Source organism: Lactuca serriola, chromosome 2, assembly GCF_051521515.1.
Source record: "Lactuca serriola cultivar US96UC23 chromosome 2, Lser_US96UC23_V15, whole genome shotgun sequence".
Lineage (NCBI taxonomy): Eukaryota > Viridiplantae > Streptophyta > Magnoliopsida > Asterales > Asteraceae > Lactuca > Lactuca serriola.
Genome location: NC_136409.1, coordinates 56,309,695 through 56,324,775, shown reverse-complemented (window position 1 = coordinate 56,324,775; position 15,081 = coordinate 56,309,695).

Here is a 15,081-nt window from a genome sequence, read left to right as displayed (position 1 = left end):
AATGAAATGTTTATTAAATTGACGATCTCTAATTAACGGAACCTTTATAAACTGGAATATTCCGTTAACGGTAACGGGGAAAATGTAACGGGACAACTTGGGTTGTCACATTTTGAGATAGCTTATTTATAAGCTAGTTTTTGGTTAAATGACATTGTAGAACAACCAAGTTTCGGGTTTGTGCTGACTTGGTCATCGTTGTTTTGTTTTTTGTTTTTTGTTTTTTTTTTTGCACAATATGTCCCTAAAATATAAATTTACCTTATAAATAGAGGAACCATCAAATTTAATTCCGGTTTCACCTAAGACTTAGTTCATGTGTATTTTTCTATTTTTTTTTTTCGAAATTAACAATTGAAAACTTTATCTACTTGGAAAATAAATACAAAAAAACTTACCTCATTCGCTCCCTCCTCCTATCTAAACATAGACGAGGCACACAACCATCCAGAACCGTTTCCTCTCCACCACCACCAACAACCAGACAACTATAATATGAGTGTTTATTGATATTTTAGTTGCAATTGAGAAACAAACGCGTGAGAAGGAAAGTAAATGAATAAAGAAATAAGGAAGTGACAATGCACATTGACATTGGATTCAGTATCTTCATGCTGCTTCCGGAAACTATGGTGGTCGGAAATGGACAAGGTGGTAGGATGTTGCAATGTATAGCTTCAATCTTCCCATTTTCTTCGATCACATCAGATTTTGAAGGTAATTCTTAAGCATTATTTCTACAAACCTAATCAAGATCTCTTTCTAATAAAGTTAACGATTTCAAATTTGTCCAGTTCGATGGAATCACGCCAATCAAATTGTTTGACCTGTGATCAGTTCGAGTATGAGAATCGAGATCTGCAATTGAAGGGATCAAAGTTCCAAAAGTGATTGAAGTTTTTTAAGTGATTTGAACTCACTTTTTGATTAATGCATCTGAAACCAACAAAGGACCTTCACATGGATTGTTACCTGACCCAAGTTATTGGTTACGTTTTTGAGAACTTGAACAGAGATAATTAGGTTTTCGAATTCGATTACATGGGATTCAGTGTTTTCGATTCCACTACCGGAACCAGAACAATGCATTTGTTTGTATCGTTAGAGATTGTGATTTTGACTGTGTTGTCGGAATCAGATGGGTCACGTTGATGAGAGTTTGCTTTTTTCACTTTACATAAATAGAATAGAAATATTAAACTTAAAAAACCTACAACCGGAGCAACAATGGCAACAAAGATTAACTGGAGTTTACTTTCTTCACGAGAAACCACAATATTATTGTCTCTAGTTTTGGATTTATTTTTTTCCCATAGAGATTGGTGGTTGTTTGCCGGAGCTCCCGCGACTGAACTGGTTTCAGGAGAATGGGTGGTTGTTGGTAGTGCCAGATGGATGTCATGTCAGCACCACATGACAAACTATGTTGACCATAATATGCCACCTGGCGTGCCATGTCATATATGTTACTGGTTGCTTCCTTTTCTCTTCCAAAATTGTCTATTTGATAGGTAAATTGATACTTTAGGCACCTATTATGCAGAAAAAATAAATAAATAAATAAAAAACTTTGATGACCGGTCGAAGACAAACCCGAAACTTGGTTGCACTACGGTGTTATTTTCCCTTAATTTTTTTTATCTAAAAGTTAGTTTTTTCATATAGTACGCCAAACAGGACCTAAAGTCCCATTAATTACAAAATATAACAGATCATATGTACTTCATATATGGACTATATATGGACTAATCAGCCACCGGACAATATGAATATGTAAATTAATCAAAATCGACAAATATATGTACCTTATCCTCCTAGAAACTGGACCACTTGTTCAATAACAAAGGACTAATGCAGTGTCATAACTTCAGTTCCTACTTAGAAAAGAATATATGTATGCATGTAGAAATTGTGTGGATACCCTGTTACCTTTTTTTTTAAACATATGATGTTTCAACATTCATGGTCAAAAGAAAAAATGCGCATTCTAATGACATTATCATAAAAAGATAATATTTACATTTTTAAATTTGTTTTTTGGGAATCACTCATGTTTATTACATACATTTTTAGAAAATATGATCATGTTTAACAAACTAATCATTAATTGTACCAAAAGAAAAAAGAGAGGAAGATGGGCAGAGAGAAATGGAAGAAGGGATGATGTGTGTACTAAGAGAAATGTGAAAATGAATGTGAGATAATAGTTTAATATTTAAAAAGGTAATATATAAAAGTTTAATTCCAATATTTAAATGGATTAATCCAGACTGATTGCGCCAATCTAAATATTAACCAACCTTTCAATGGATCACCGATTGGATCAATTGTTGGATGGATGTTGTTGTTCTAGTCGCACAAGTGATTTCACCAAAGGAGGACCATGGTATTTTCCTTACTTATCCGATGCTATCATACAAAATGAAAAAAAATAAATAAAGAATAAATAAAATACAATAAAACACATATGTAGTTTACATATGTTTATTAAATTGACCTCGAGTATAATTCCGATCAAAATGGACATTTTCACATTGTCCCCCCATAATTGGACCACTTGTTCAACATCAAAGGTACAAAAATTAGTTTTAAAAAAACTAATATTATTTCTTATGACACTCATAAGAGTTTGGACTAATATGGCAAATTAATTAAAATCTAAAATCAAGAAAGTTTTATTTTATATTTCCAATGTAAAATATAAGAAGAGAGATCGAGAAGGAATCCCAATCTTATTTTTTTTAGTAGAACTCTAATATCAATTATGATCAAATTCATACCAAACACAACACAAAAAGCATCTATTATGTCCGTCCTATATATATTTCACACTGTATTATGTAACTTAACCAAACATATTTTTAGAAATGGATAAATGCAAGAAACAAAAACAGAAATGGTTAAATGCAAGAAACAAAAACTTACTTTTAGTGATTTGTTTATTATAGGAGTTTTGATTTATTTAACGATCGCAATATCAAAATTGGTTAAATCTAGCCACTAAAATTGGACCATAAAGTCTGAGTTTTGACTTGTTTTTCCCCTTACGACCTCATATCGCTAGTAAAGCCAGTTACCCGGTTCCGTAACATCCTAAATTAGACATTGAACTTTTAATCATACTAAATTATACATGAACGTTTTGAAAAAAAAAAAAACTTTTTTATTAAAATTAAGGTTTTTTAAGTACTTTTATTTTTAAATTTTTTATTTTTTTGATAGACCATACAGTCTAAGTTTTGACTCGTTTTTCCTCTTACGACCTCATATCGCTAGTAAAGTCAGTTACCCGGTTCCGTAACATCCTAAATTAGACATTGAACTTTTAATCATACTAAATTATACATGAACGTTTTGAAAAAAAAAACTTTTTTATTAAAGTTAAGGTTTTTTAAGTACTTTTATTTTTAAATTTTTTATTTTTTTGATAGACCATAAAGTCTAAGTTTTGACTCGTTTTTCCTCTTACGACCTCATATCGCTAGTAAAGCCAGTTACCCGGTTCCGTAACATCCTAAATTAGACATTGAATTTTTAATCATACTGAATTATACATGAATGTTTTGAAAAAAAAATTCTTTTTTATTAAAATTAAGGTTTTTTAAGTACTTTTATTTTTAAATTTTTTATTTTTTTGATGGACCATAAAGTTTGAGTTTTGACTCGTTTTTCCCCTTACGACCTCATATCGCTAGTAAAGCCAGTTACCCAGTTCCGTAACATCCTAAATTAGACATTGAACTTGTAATCATACTAAATTATACATGAACGTTTTGAAAAAAAAAATCTTTTTTATTAAAATTAAGGTTTTTGAAGTACTTTTATTTTTAAATTTTTTATTTTTTTGATAGACCATAAAGTCTGAGTTTTGACTCATTTTTCCCCTTACGACCTCATATCGCTAGTAAAGCCAATTACCCGGTTCCGTAACATCCTAAATTAGACATTGAACTTTTAATCATACTAAATTATACCTGAACGTTTTGAAAATAAAAAAATCTTTTTTATTAAAATTAAGGTTTTTTAAGTACTTTTATTTTTAAACTTTTTATTTTTTTGATGGACCATAAAGTCTGAGTTTTGACTCGTTTTTCCCCTTACGACCTCATATTGCTAGTAAAGCCAGTTACCCGGTTCTGTAACATCCTAAATTAGACATTGAATTTTTAATCATACTAAATTATACATGAACGTTTTGAAAAAAAATTTCTTTTTTATTAAAATTAAGGTTTTTGAAGTACTTTTATTTTTAAATTTTTTATTTTTTGATGGACCATAAAGTCTGAGTTTTGACTCGTTTTTCCCCTTACGACCTCATATCGCTAGTAAAGCCAGTCACCCGGTTCTGTTACATCCTAAATTAGACATTGAACTTTTAATCATACTAAATTATACCTGAACATTTTGAAAAAAAAAATCTATTTTATTAAAATTAAGGTTTTTTTAAGTACTTTTATTTTTAAATTTTCTATTTTTTGATCAAAACTAAACATGGTTTTAAGCTTCTTTGTTTCGTTTTTTTTTTTTTTTGTTTTTTTCGTATTAAAATTTTTTTTGTATATTATTTAATTTTTTGTATCTTTTTAATTTTTTAATTTTTGTTTTATTTTTCAGCAATTTAATAACTTTTTTCTTTTGACATTTTTCAAAAAATCTAAAATGTATGAATATATCAGAGTATATTACAATTTGGCTTTTGAATTTTCTTTTGTTTTATATATATTTTTAATAATATTGGTTATTTCTGACTTTTTTAATGTATTGTTATTATTCAATTAAATCAAAATTTTTAACTTTAAAAAAATTAAAAAAATATAAAGAAAAAAAATTGGACGAAAAATACAAAAGTAAATATACTGAAGGCTCAAATAAATAATAAATAATATTGCGTATAAATTTTGCATGATTTATTATTTTCATGTGTAAACTTAATGTCAACATGATTACATAAAAAAAATACAAAAAATTGAAAAAAACTTAAAACCCACTCATTTTTTTGAAGTTATAGTTGTTTTTTATTTACTTGAATCAAAATAAAAATAAAACATTAGAAAATCATAGATAACCAAAATTATAAAAAAAAAATTGAAAAAAAAAACTTAAAGGCTAAAATTGTAATATACTTTAATACATTTATATATTTCACACTTTTTGATAAACGATAAACATCCCAAATTATAATAAATATACAAAACATAAAAAAACTCAAATACCAAAATTGTAATATACTCTAATATATTCATACATTTTGTACTTTTTAGAAAATGCCAAAAAACGTTTTCAAATTGATGAAAAATAAAACAAAAAACGAAAAAAAAAAAAACCTTAAAACCAAGTTTAGTTTTTACTAAAAAAAAATCAAAATATCAAAAATATTAGTATTTAAAAAAAAAACTTAGTTATAATAAAAAAAATTAAAAAGAAAATTTTAATCTTTGAGGTCTCATTTAGCATGATTAGAATGTCACGTAAGCATCGAAACCTGTAAGCAACTATAGGAAGTCGTAAGGTGCAAAACAAATCAAAACTCAAGCTTTAAGGTCGAATTGATCTTCGGTGGCTAAACCTAGTCAATTTTGATACTTTGATGATCAAATAAATCAAAACTACTTTATTATACCAACTCACTTTCATTTCTTTCTATTATATCACTATATTTTAAAATTTTTATCCAATTATAAAATTGTCATGAATTTACAAACCAATTTTTACTATTATAATTGTGTAAAATTTTCAAAGTAGCACGTGGATAAAATTTAAAAGGACAATGCTATAATTGGATAAATTTTTTAAAATATAATATGCTAATAAGAAAAAAAATTAATAAGACAATGCTACATTTAGTAGATTTTTAGAATTACAATGATAAGAAAAGAAATAAAAAAAAAATACATAACAGTAATATAAGTAAAAGAAATGGACGTCGTTAGTGTTGGTTTTTGGTAAAACCTAGGGCTTTAAGGGTTTTGTAATTTAATCACCAAGGATGTTATAGGTAAACTAAATGGGGGCAAGCTCTTTGTTCTCTTTTGTTTCTTTTGCCCCACCTTGTTTCTTTTATAGGCGTTGGGTTTAATATATTCCCACCGTTTCCAAAAAAAATGAGGTCTAAGTATACCAAAGACGTAAAAAGTAATTATTAGGGCCTGTTGGGTAATTTTGGATTGTTTGGTAATTTTGATATTTATCTTGTCTTTATGATTTTTTGAGGGTTAGTTTCTTTTTATCAGTTTAGAAGAGTCCATATGAGTAGAGGTGTCAATCGAGTCGTGTCGTATCAGGTTCATGTCGTGTCGAAACATTAAACGGGTTGAAAGTGTTTGACCATAACCCAACCTATTTAATTAACGTGTCGTGTCGTGTCAATCCGTTTATTTTCGTGTCGAGTTTCGGGTTAGGGCTATACCTTGAAATATGTCATGTCTTGTGAGATTAAAACATTGAGCATATTGAAGAGTAGGAGTTTGGTAGGCGGAAATGAAAAACTAATTGTTTTGAGGCAGAAAAATGAAGTCATAGCAAGTTTAGATGACAAAATTAAAAGAGTGAAAGTTGGGGAGTCGGATGACAAAGTCATGAGGATGTGAGAGTGGTGAAAGAGACTGAGTAGTTTGGGAGAGAATGGAAAAACTGAAATGAAATATTGATCTAGACGGCTAAGTCATTTCAACATTAACTGAAATGAAATATTGATCTAGACGGCTAAGTCATTTCAACATTACAAAACAATTCAATTCGAAGGTTTTCTTTTACTTATGCTTTTGGTTTGTATCTTTCTAGTTTACTTAAATAATTCAAAAAACTTGCATATAAATAAACAGGTCATTTTCGAGTTGAAATTCTCAACTCTAACCTTACCCATTTAATTTTCGTGTCGTGTCGTGTCAACCGTTTATTTAAACGGGTTGAAATATCTTACCCAAACTCGTTTATCTCGTGTCGGGGCTCGTGTCGTGTCAATTTTTGCCACCTCTACATATGAGTTAGGATCGGTTTTTGTGGAGATCCCATGAGTCTCGAATTTTAGGCCCCTGTTAAGCATTAAGTTACAAGTATTCTTGTTTGCCAATTTTCTTTTATCAAAAAAAAAAAAAAAAAAAAAAAAAAAAAGATCAAAGTGGACAAAATGAGCCTTGCCCAATTTTTTGGTCTATCTATATAGAAGATATCATATGAAAATGTAACAGAATCTTTCATTTGTTTATGCTACTATAATTAGTGAAAAATATGCACTTTTCTTTATAAAATTCTCATAGAACACCATTGTTGGGTGTGTTGGACAAATTCATTACGGGTTTCAAAGAAAAGAATGTTACGAGTAAACTATGTTAGATGGTAATATATTTCATTTAGGTGAATTAGGTGTTGGTAAATCTTGTTTGACAATTACAAAATGATTTACAAAATCAAACACATATCAAAATATGGCTTTATATCATGTTGATGGTTTACATGTTTCATTACTCCCTATAAATGCATGCTAGTTGCTTCCACATTACTCTTGACTTCTTTTGGAACTAAAAAAAAAAAGTTTCTATTCGTTGCCATTTTCGAGGCTTGAAAAAACAATTTGCTAGGACCATAAATCTTTACATATGTATGTACATGTACATATGTATTTGTATAAAAGACTGATTCTCTTCCTAACAATCAGGTCAACATCATTAAGGCCAGTGATTGTAATTTGAATGATTGATCCAATAAAAAAAAAGAAGTCGGTATGTAGTTTAATAATATTCTTACTACAATCCACACAAAATCTACATAAGAATAGGTTACTTCATTCTTTTTTAATATATGGGTCGACACCTTATTCAAATTAAATTTCACTTTCAAAGCACTATCATCAAACTTATAAAACAAATTAACAAACCAAGATTGTGTACAAATCTTGTGGATTGTTTTCATCCGTTTTTGCCCCCTCAACATTGGACCACTTCTTTGACGTGTGCTTATTTGATATATTAAACATAATAATTGCTCTCTTAACGTAAAATAATACATTATCTTAATGAAAACTTAATTAATCCTTTTACTCAAATGAAATCACAAAGATTCAATCTTGATAGACCCCACAATTCAACCTATCAACACTATCCTTTCTAATCCAGGTGCCAATGATAGTGGAATTCATTAATAAACCGCTATCCGACTCAATCAAGTCCATTTTTACTTGTTGTTTTTTAAGATTACAATAGTTTTCATCCTTCGCTGAAATTTCTGTCGCTTAGCCCCCTACATGGTCCAATTATAATAGAAGAATTAGCTTCCTAGAATTCCCTAACATTTTAATAGACGATTATTCAAAAAATGCAAAATTGTAGTTGCTATTAAGGCTTAGATGCTTTAGTTATCTATAATTAGAACAGTTTGATAGATTGCATGTTGTGAAACAAGAGAATTTGTACGATTTAAAGAAGATAAAAATTGTGTTAATGATGTGTTGGGAAGCCTGTAGAGAGTAGAAACGGCATGTATAGAGAGATCTTCGTATCTGGAAGCCAATAGACGGACTGTTGTCCGATAAGCTCCCCCGAGGCTTTCAGATACTTCACCGTCCGTTCGTGTCGCCATTTTTTATTAGAGAAAACATGTTTTGTTTGTTGTATATATTAAACAACAAAAATTGAAAAAAAAAAGCGGAAAAGACAGAAAAGCCTTATTGATAAAATAAAAAATGCAATAAATAAATTTGTTGTGCTTATTTATTTACAATTTCTTTTAACTGCGAACATATATTAAGCCCAATAAGATTCTAGGTAGCAAATATACAAAATTACAAAAAAGCGGCAGACACTTGAATATTGGACTAGTGGTGACCGGAAAAAAAAATAGTGGCACTTTTATTTTAAAGGTGTTACGTCTAATAGAAAAAAAATTATCAGGGTGAATCTGTAACATCTGGATTTTCAGGATTATTATTGTATAGTTTAATCTTTTGGTTAAAGGAGAGACTCGACGAGTTGAGGATCCAACTCGCCGAGTCGAGTCGGGCTTCTCATGCGGATTTAATGAGTGGACTCGACGAGTCAGAGGAGGGACTCGCCGAGTAGGTGCTGGGCAGAGAAACCCTAATTTCTCGGGTTTGGGACCTATTTAAAGGTCCTTATGGCCTTCATTTGCGGCTATTACACCCTGAGAAAACCCTAGAGAGCAGAGAGAAAGCATATGGTGCAAGAGGAGGGCTAATTCATCATCTTTTGGTGTGTCTTAGCAAAGGGAAGGATGGATTTCGAGCTAGGATGTATTGTGGGACTCAAATCTTCTATCATTTCATTCAGAGCTGTTGTGAGAGGTAAGGATTCATGTCCATCTTTGTTTGGGTGATATATTTCATGAATTTAGGGTTTCTTCTCTTTTTTTGGTAAGAGATCTAGAGTATGTGATGCCCCCTTGTGTATATATCTTCAGATCTAGACCTTGAGAGGTCCAGAGAGTCCTTATTTCCCAGCTTTATGCGGTCCTTTATGAGTTTGGAGCTAAGGTTATCATTTTAAGGGTCATGTCTCCATTTATGGCTATATGTGAGTTGCATGAACGTAAAGTTTGAACCTTTACGTGTTTATTGAGCTTGGGAAGGTCGGATCTATGGATTAGAGGAACAGATTTGACCTAAGAAGGTCGTTTGAGTTTGATCATGAAAGCAACTCGTCGAGTTCATATTTGGACTCGACGAGTCGAGTCAGGTTGCCCCGCGATTCGAATCCAGTGGAAACCCATCGAGTGGAAGGTTCACTCGACAAGTCGAGTGAGGCCTTGGAGGAGTCAGAAGATAAGCATGGACTCGCCGAGTCACCCCTGTGTACTCGCCGAGTCTGGTTAGAGTTGACCGTTGACTAGAGTTGCCTTTTATTGACTTTGGGGTTTGGTCAACATAGGTAGTAGAGGCCTTGGAGGGGTAAAATGGTCTTTTACCCACTATCTGATTAGATATGGAAAGAGTAATCGTCGGTTTAATTAGAGTTGAGACTTCGAGTGTTAATTAGAGATATCTGCCTTATGTGTTAGGCGGTGGCGTGTTCGAGATTCAAGTGTGAGGATATCTGCTTTCTGCTTTCCAGGTGAGTCTTCTCACTATACTTTACCTAGAGTGGTAATAGAGTTATGTGACAGAGTTATTGTATACTATCTATGCGATGTGTGGCACTGCATTATTTCTATGTGATTTATGCTGTGTGTATATCAGAGTTAGGACCGGAAGGTCCACAGAGCCAGGACCAGAGGGTCCACAGAGTTAGGTTTAGAGTTATGTGCCAGTGTATTTGTATACTATTTATTTTATGAGATTTATTGTGATATGTGATATGCATGATTCAGAGTTATCAGAGTTAGGACCTTTGGGTCCATAGAGTTAGCATCGGAAGGTCCACAGAGAGTTGGGACTGGAGGGTCCCACTGAGACACACTGACCAGAGGGTCAACAAAGTTATAGCCTTGAGTGGCTAATATGTGTTAGAGTGGTATTTTGGGGAACTCACTAAGCTTCGTGCTTATAGTGTTTTGTGTTATATGTTTTACGTTTTCTCAGGATCACGGGACGGCACCGGCTCGATTGTACACACTAGAGGAAGTGTTTGTTTTGAAGATCATGGTTTATTAATTGATTGAACAAAAGAGTCATGTATTGTAATTAAAACAAAAAGGAGATTTTTATGAAAAGTGTTAAAGAGATAAAGTATCTTAAATGAAAATTTTGTTTTGAAAATTTCGGTGTTACAAGTTGGTATCAGAGCCTTGGTTTGAGGGATTCGGATGCACCTTCGGGTAAATCTGGACTCAAACCGAGGAAGTAAGAAAAGTTTTCAAAGAAATGATTTTGTAAAAGTGAATAAGAGTTCAAAGAGGAAGCGAGAAAGAGCAGTGCGTACAATCAGCCAGAGCCCGAACGGTGATTTCCTAAAATACCCTTACTTTTGTGTTATGAGATTTTTATGATACATCTTATGAGATATTATGCATGCTAGAGACAGGCTAGGTATTTCATATCTTAGGACTAGAGTGGCCTGATTTGTGATGTCTTAGCCTAGGAGTTGTTGTTATATGTGATGCGCTTTTGAGTATGAGTAAGAGTATTCAGTTGGAGTCCTTTTAGGGGATTTGAGTAGAGGAGTAATCTAGGAGAGACGCCTAGATGAGTATTGTGGTGCTTATTGAGAGAATAGTTAGAACCCGCGAAGGGTAGAGTTGCAGAGTTTGGTGGTACTTTTGAGTATGAGCAGAGCAAGCGGAGTTATCGTCCAAAGTGAGTTCTATGTATTCTTCGACGCCCGAATGCTGCTTGCTTTGTGCTTTGTGGAACTCTCGATGATGGGGGTCAGCTACCAAGTGAATATGACGATATTCAGGAGGTAGATGGCTGGCATCATTAGGAGCTCTTCAGTGGCTGATGGCGGAGAAGTGGGAGGACCAAGGAAGGGCCTAAGGAATAACCTTAGCCAGATGAGTACGCTGGCAGAGTAGAGCATTTCGCTGAGGAGCGAGCACGCATGACGTAATTGGTGAACGAGAAGGTTGAGCAGCTACTTAGGAGCTCTGGGATAGTCCGTGTGGAAAGTATAGGTAGATGTGGCAGGTAGTATGGGCTCGTACTACCGAAAGTAGAGGACCCATACTCGATACAGGGAGTATTCTGAAGATTCTAAGTAGCAGATTGAGGAGTGATGTTATGGTTCGAGTACCATGCATCGTAGCAGATTGAGGAATGATGTTATGGTTCGAGTACCATACATTGGAGCAAATTGACGAGTGATGTTATGGTTCGAGTAACATACATCAGAGCAGATTGAGGAGTGATGTTATGGTTCGAGTACCATACATCGGAGTAGATTGAGGAGTGATGTTATGGTTTGAGTACCATACATCGGAGTAGATTGAGGAGTGATGTTATGGTTCGTGTACCATGCATCGGAGCAGATTGAGGAGTGATGTTATGGTTCGAGTACCACGCATCGGAGCAGATTGAGGAGTGATGTTATGGTTCGAGTACCATATATTGTAGCAGATTGAGAAGAGATGGCATGGGCTGAGTACCATGGTTCTTAGCAAATGATGCTTGTGTTTCTCTGGTTGTCCGGTCAGGATTGATTGGTGGAATTTGGACGCAATGGGGTTTTAGGCCTGAGGGCCATGGTTGAGTTCGAAGAGGCATCCCTTGCGAGGGAGGTCGAGAGCATTTCAGAGTACTTTGGTAAGATGTCAATTGTAGTCGCAAGACTCAGGGATTAGTAGAGAAGACATTTATGGGGGATTGCGGTCTGAGTGAGCAATCGGCCGATGGAAGAGATGTCACCTTCTGTGACCTGATGGGTGCTATTTATGTTTCCTATGGGAAGTAGGAGAGGCGTGATATTTCAGTTTTGGGTTTAGGAGTAAACACTACGGGTTGACATTGATGACAGTTTTTCCACCAGAGTATCAGGCAGCATGTCTGCCGCAAGGAAATGATCTACCATGAGCAGGTAGTCAGTGGGAACTGGGATGGTCAAGGACCACATCACACCCTAATTGAGTATAGTAGGGCGTGTGGTAGCGGTATCAGCGGTTAATCCAGTCGAGTATATCATAGCGGTGGCTCTTCTGTCTATGATTGGTATTGAGTATGGTAGGGGAGTCTCTATTCTCGTGATGATTCACGTGTTGGAGCGGGGGTTGAGAAGTCGAGGATGAGGAGTATGATGGTTTATTGTTTCAATTTAAGAGTCGGTGATAGTACTGGACAGTTAGGATGTTCAGTATTGCGATGGTATGAGACTTCGAATGGCTAGAGGCAGTCGTGATTAGGGGTGTAAGTGAGCCGAGCTACTCGTGAGCTACTCGGGATTGACTCGTTACAAGCTCGACTCAAGATCAAATTAAACAAGCCTGATCCGAGCTCGAGCCTAAACATGAGGCTCGTTTATTAAACGAGCTCGAGCCGAGCTTCAATTAATGGGCTTGCGAGCCTAAACGAGCTTAAACGAGCCTATATATATATATATATATATATATATATATAGACATAAACACACACACACACACATATATATATACATAGAAGCTCGTTTAGACTCGCGAGGCCACTAAATTGTTCACGACCCGAGCTCGAGCTTCATTTTAAGGCTCGAATTGAGCTCGAGCTCGAGCTCGAGCTTCCTCAAACTTAAACAAGTCGAGCTCGAGCTTGGTCAAGCTCGGGCTCGGCTCATCTCGTTTACACCCCTAGTCGTGATGAGAAGTTCCTAAGGATTTCTTCGGAGAGTTAGGGTATTTGAGGTTTCTTGATCTCTACATGGGGAGATCATTGGGCGTTGTGTAGCACCTTCCAAGCGTAGGTGCGATGTTTCTGGAGGAAACCGTCTGTGGGGTAGAGTGTTGATGCGTCAATTGGTGATCGTTCGAACCCTAAGTGGGGGAGAATCAGGTATTTTATTAAGGGAACCAGAGATTTGTGCAAGAGCGGTTAGGGGTTGGATGCAGAAACCTACGGTTCGAATTCATGAGACCAGGGTCATTGGTGATCAAGGAAAGGTGCAGAGCGAGATATGCATGTGGTACGTGTCTGAGAAAGGATGGGTGTCTCCACGGCAGGTGGCCAATGGTCAGGAATCTGGTGGTGGTCAGGGCTATTTCAAGTGTAAGACTCGTAATGATGGTATGGGCAGTTGAGAACTTCTGGGTCGAAGTATGGATTGTATATGCCCTTTTTGGGGTGGATAGAGTATTATCGAGCAACCAACTCCCGGGCCGATATGTGTATTCTTGCTTGGATTTTGAGTAGTAGGGGAAAGGGTTTCGGAGGATCATCGGCGTATTCTGAAGCGTTAGCGCGCTTTCTTTGTATTCGAATTGAGTGTTTGGATACACTGAAGTTGCGCATTGGGTAAAATCAGTGTTGTAAAAATCGGTCTAGGCGGCCGATTAATCGGGGATTAATCGCTAGGCGGTCTTCAACCGAATAGGATTAAGGCTAATTGGTCGGCCTAATCGGTTTTGGTCAAAGGGGGTCAAAGTCGGAGATAGACGGTTCTAATCGGTCCTAGGAGCTCCTAATCGGTCCTAGGCGGCCGAATCGGCCAAATTTTCAAATTTTCAATAATTTAAATATTAAACCAAAATTTTCAAAATTTCAAAAGCTCATAGTATCTCAATGTTTAACTAATATATAAAAAAAATAAAAATTAAATTTTAAAGTTTTTCTCCAAATTTTTCAAAATTTATATGTTTTGAAATATATATAATACCCAAATTTACTTCTTTTCTTAAAATATATTAAAATTTGAATAACTGTTCTTATTTATTGGATGATAAATTGTTGTGTTTGTTAAACTTATTATTAAACTTTTATGCTTATTTATTTATATTCTTATGATTAAAGTTATATTTACAAATTTTCGAATAATTTTCTTAATAATTAATGGTCCCCGATTAATCCCCGCCTAGCCGATTAATCCCTAGACCCCAATCCACCTTCTAGCTAACATCTAACGTTTTCTGCAACCTTGGTTAAAATGAAGAATTATTTATGGGGTTCAGAGGGCTAATTCATCATCTTTTGGTGTGTCTTAGCAAAGGGAAGGATGGATTTCGAGCTAGGATGTATTGTGGGACTCAAATCTTCTATCATTTCATTAAGAGCTATTGTGAGAGGTAAGGATTCATGTCCATCTTCGTTTGGGTGATAGATTTCATGAATCTAGGGTTTCTTACCCTTTTCAAATCAGTCTTGCACCAACCCTCTTTTCCCTCTTGACACTCGCAAACCTTTGGCGCAAGTCATCAGTCTTTGCAGGTCAACTTCGCTTAGACCAACTCTCTTCTTGCAAATACTGTGGCGCATCTTCCCCCTTCACATATTTCTTCTTGTGCCACTCCTTATCAACACCTCCTTCTTCTCCATCTCATCTCTTGCATCATCCAACTCCTCTTGCGCCATCTCTCCCTCTCGGTCCTCCTTCCCTTCTGGTAAGCAACTCCTTCTTAAGTCTCCTCTTGCTCGTAGCTTCCTCCCTCCTCGTGAGCAGCCCCTCTTAAGCCCTCTCATTGGCACTTCCATCTCTCTCCCCCTCCTTGCGCCATCTCTCTCTCTCTCTCTCTCTTTAAATC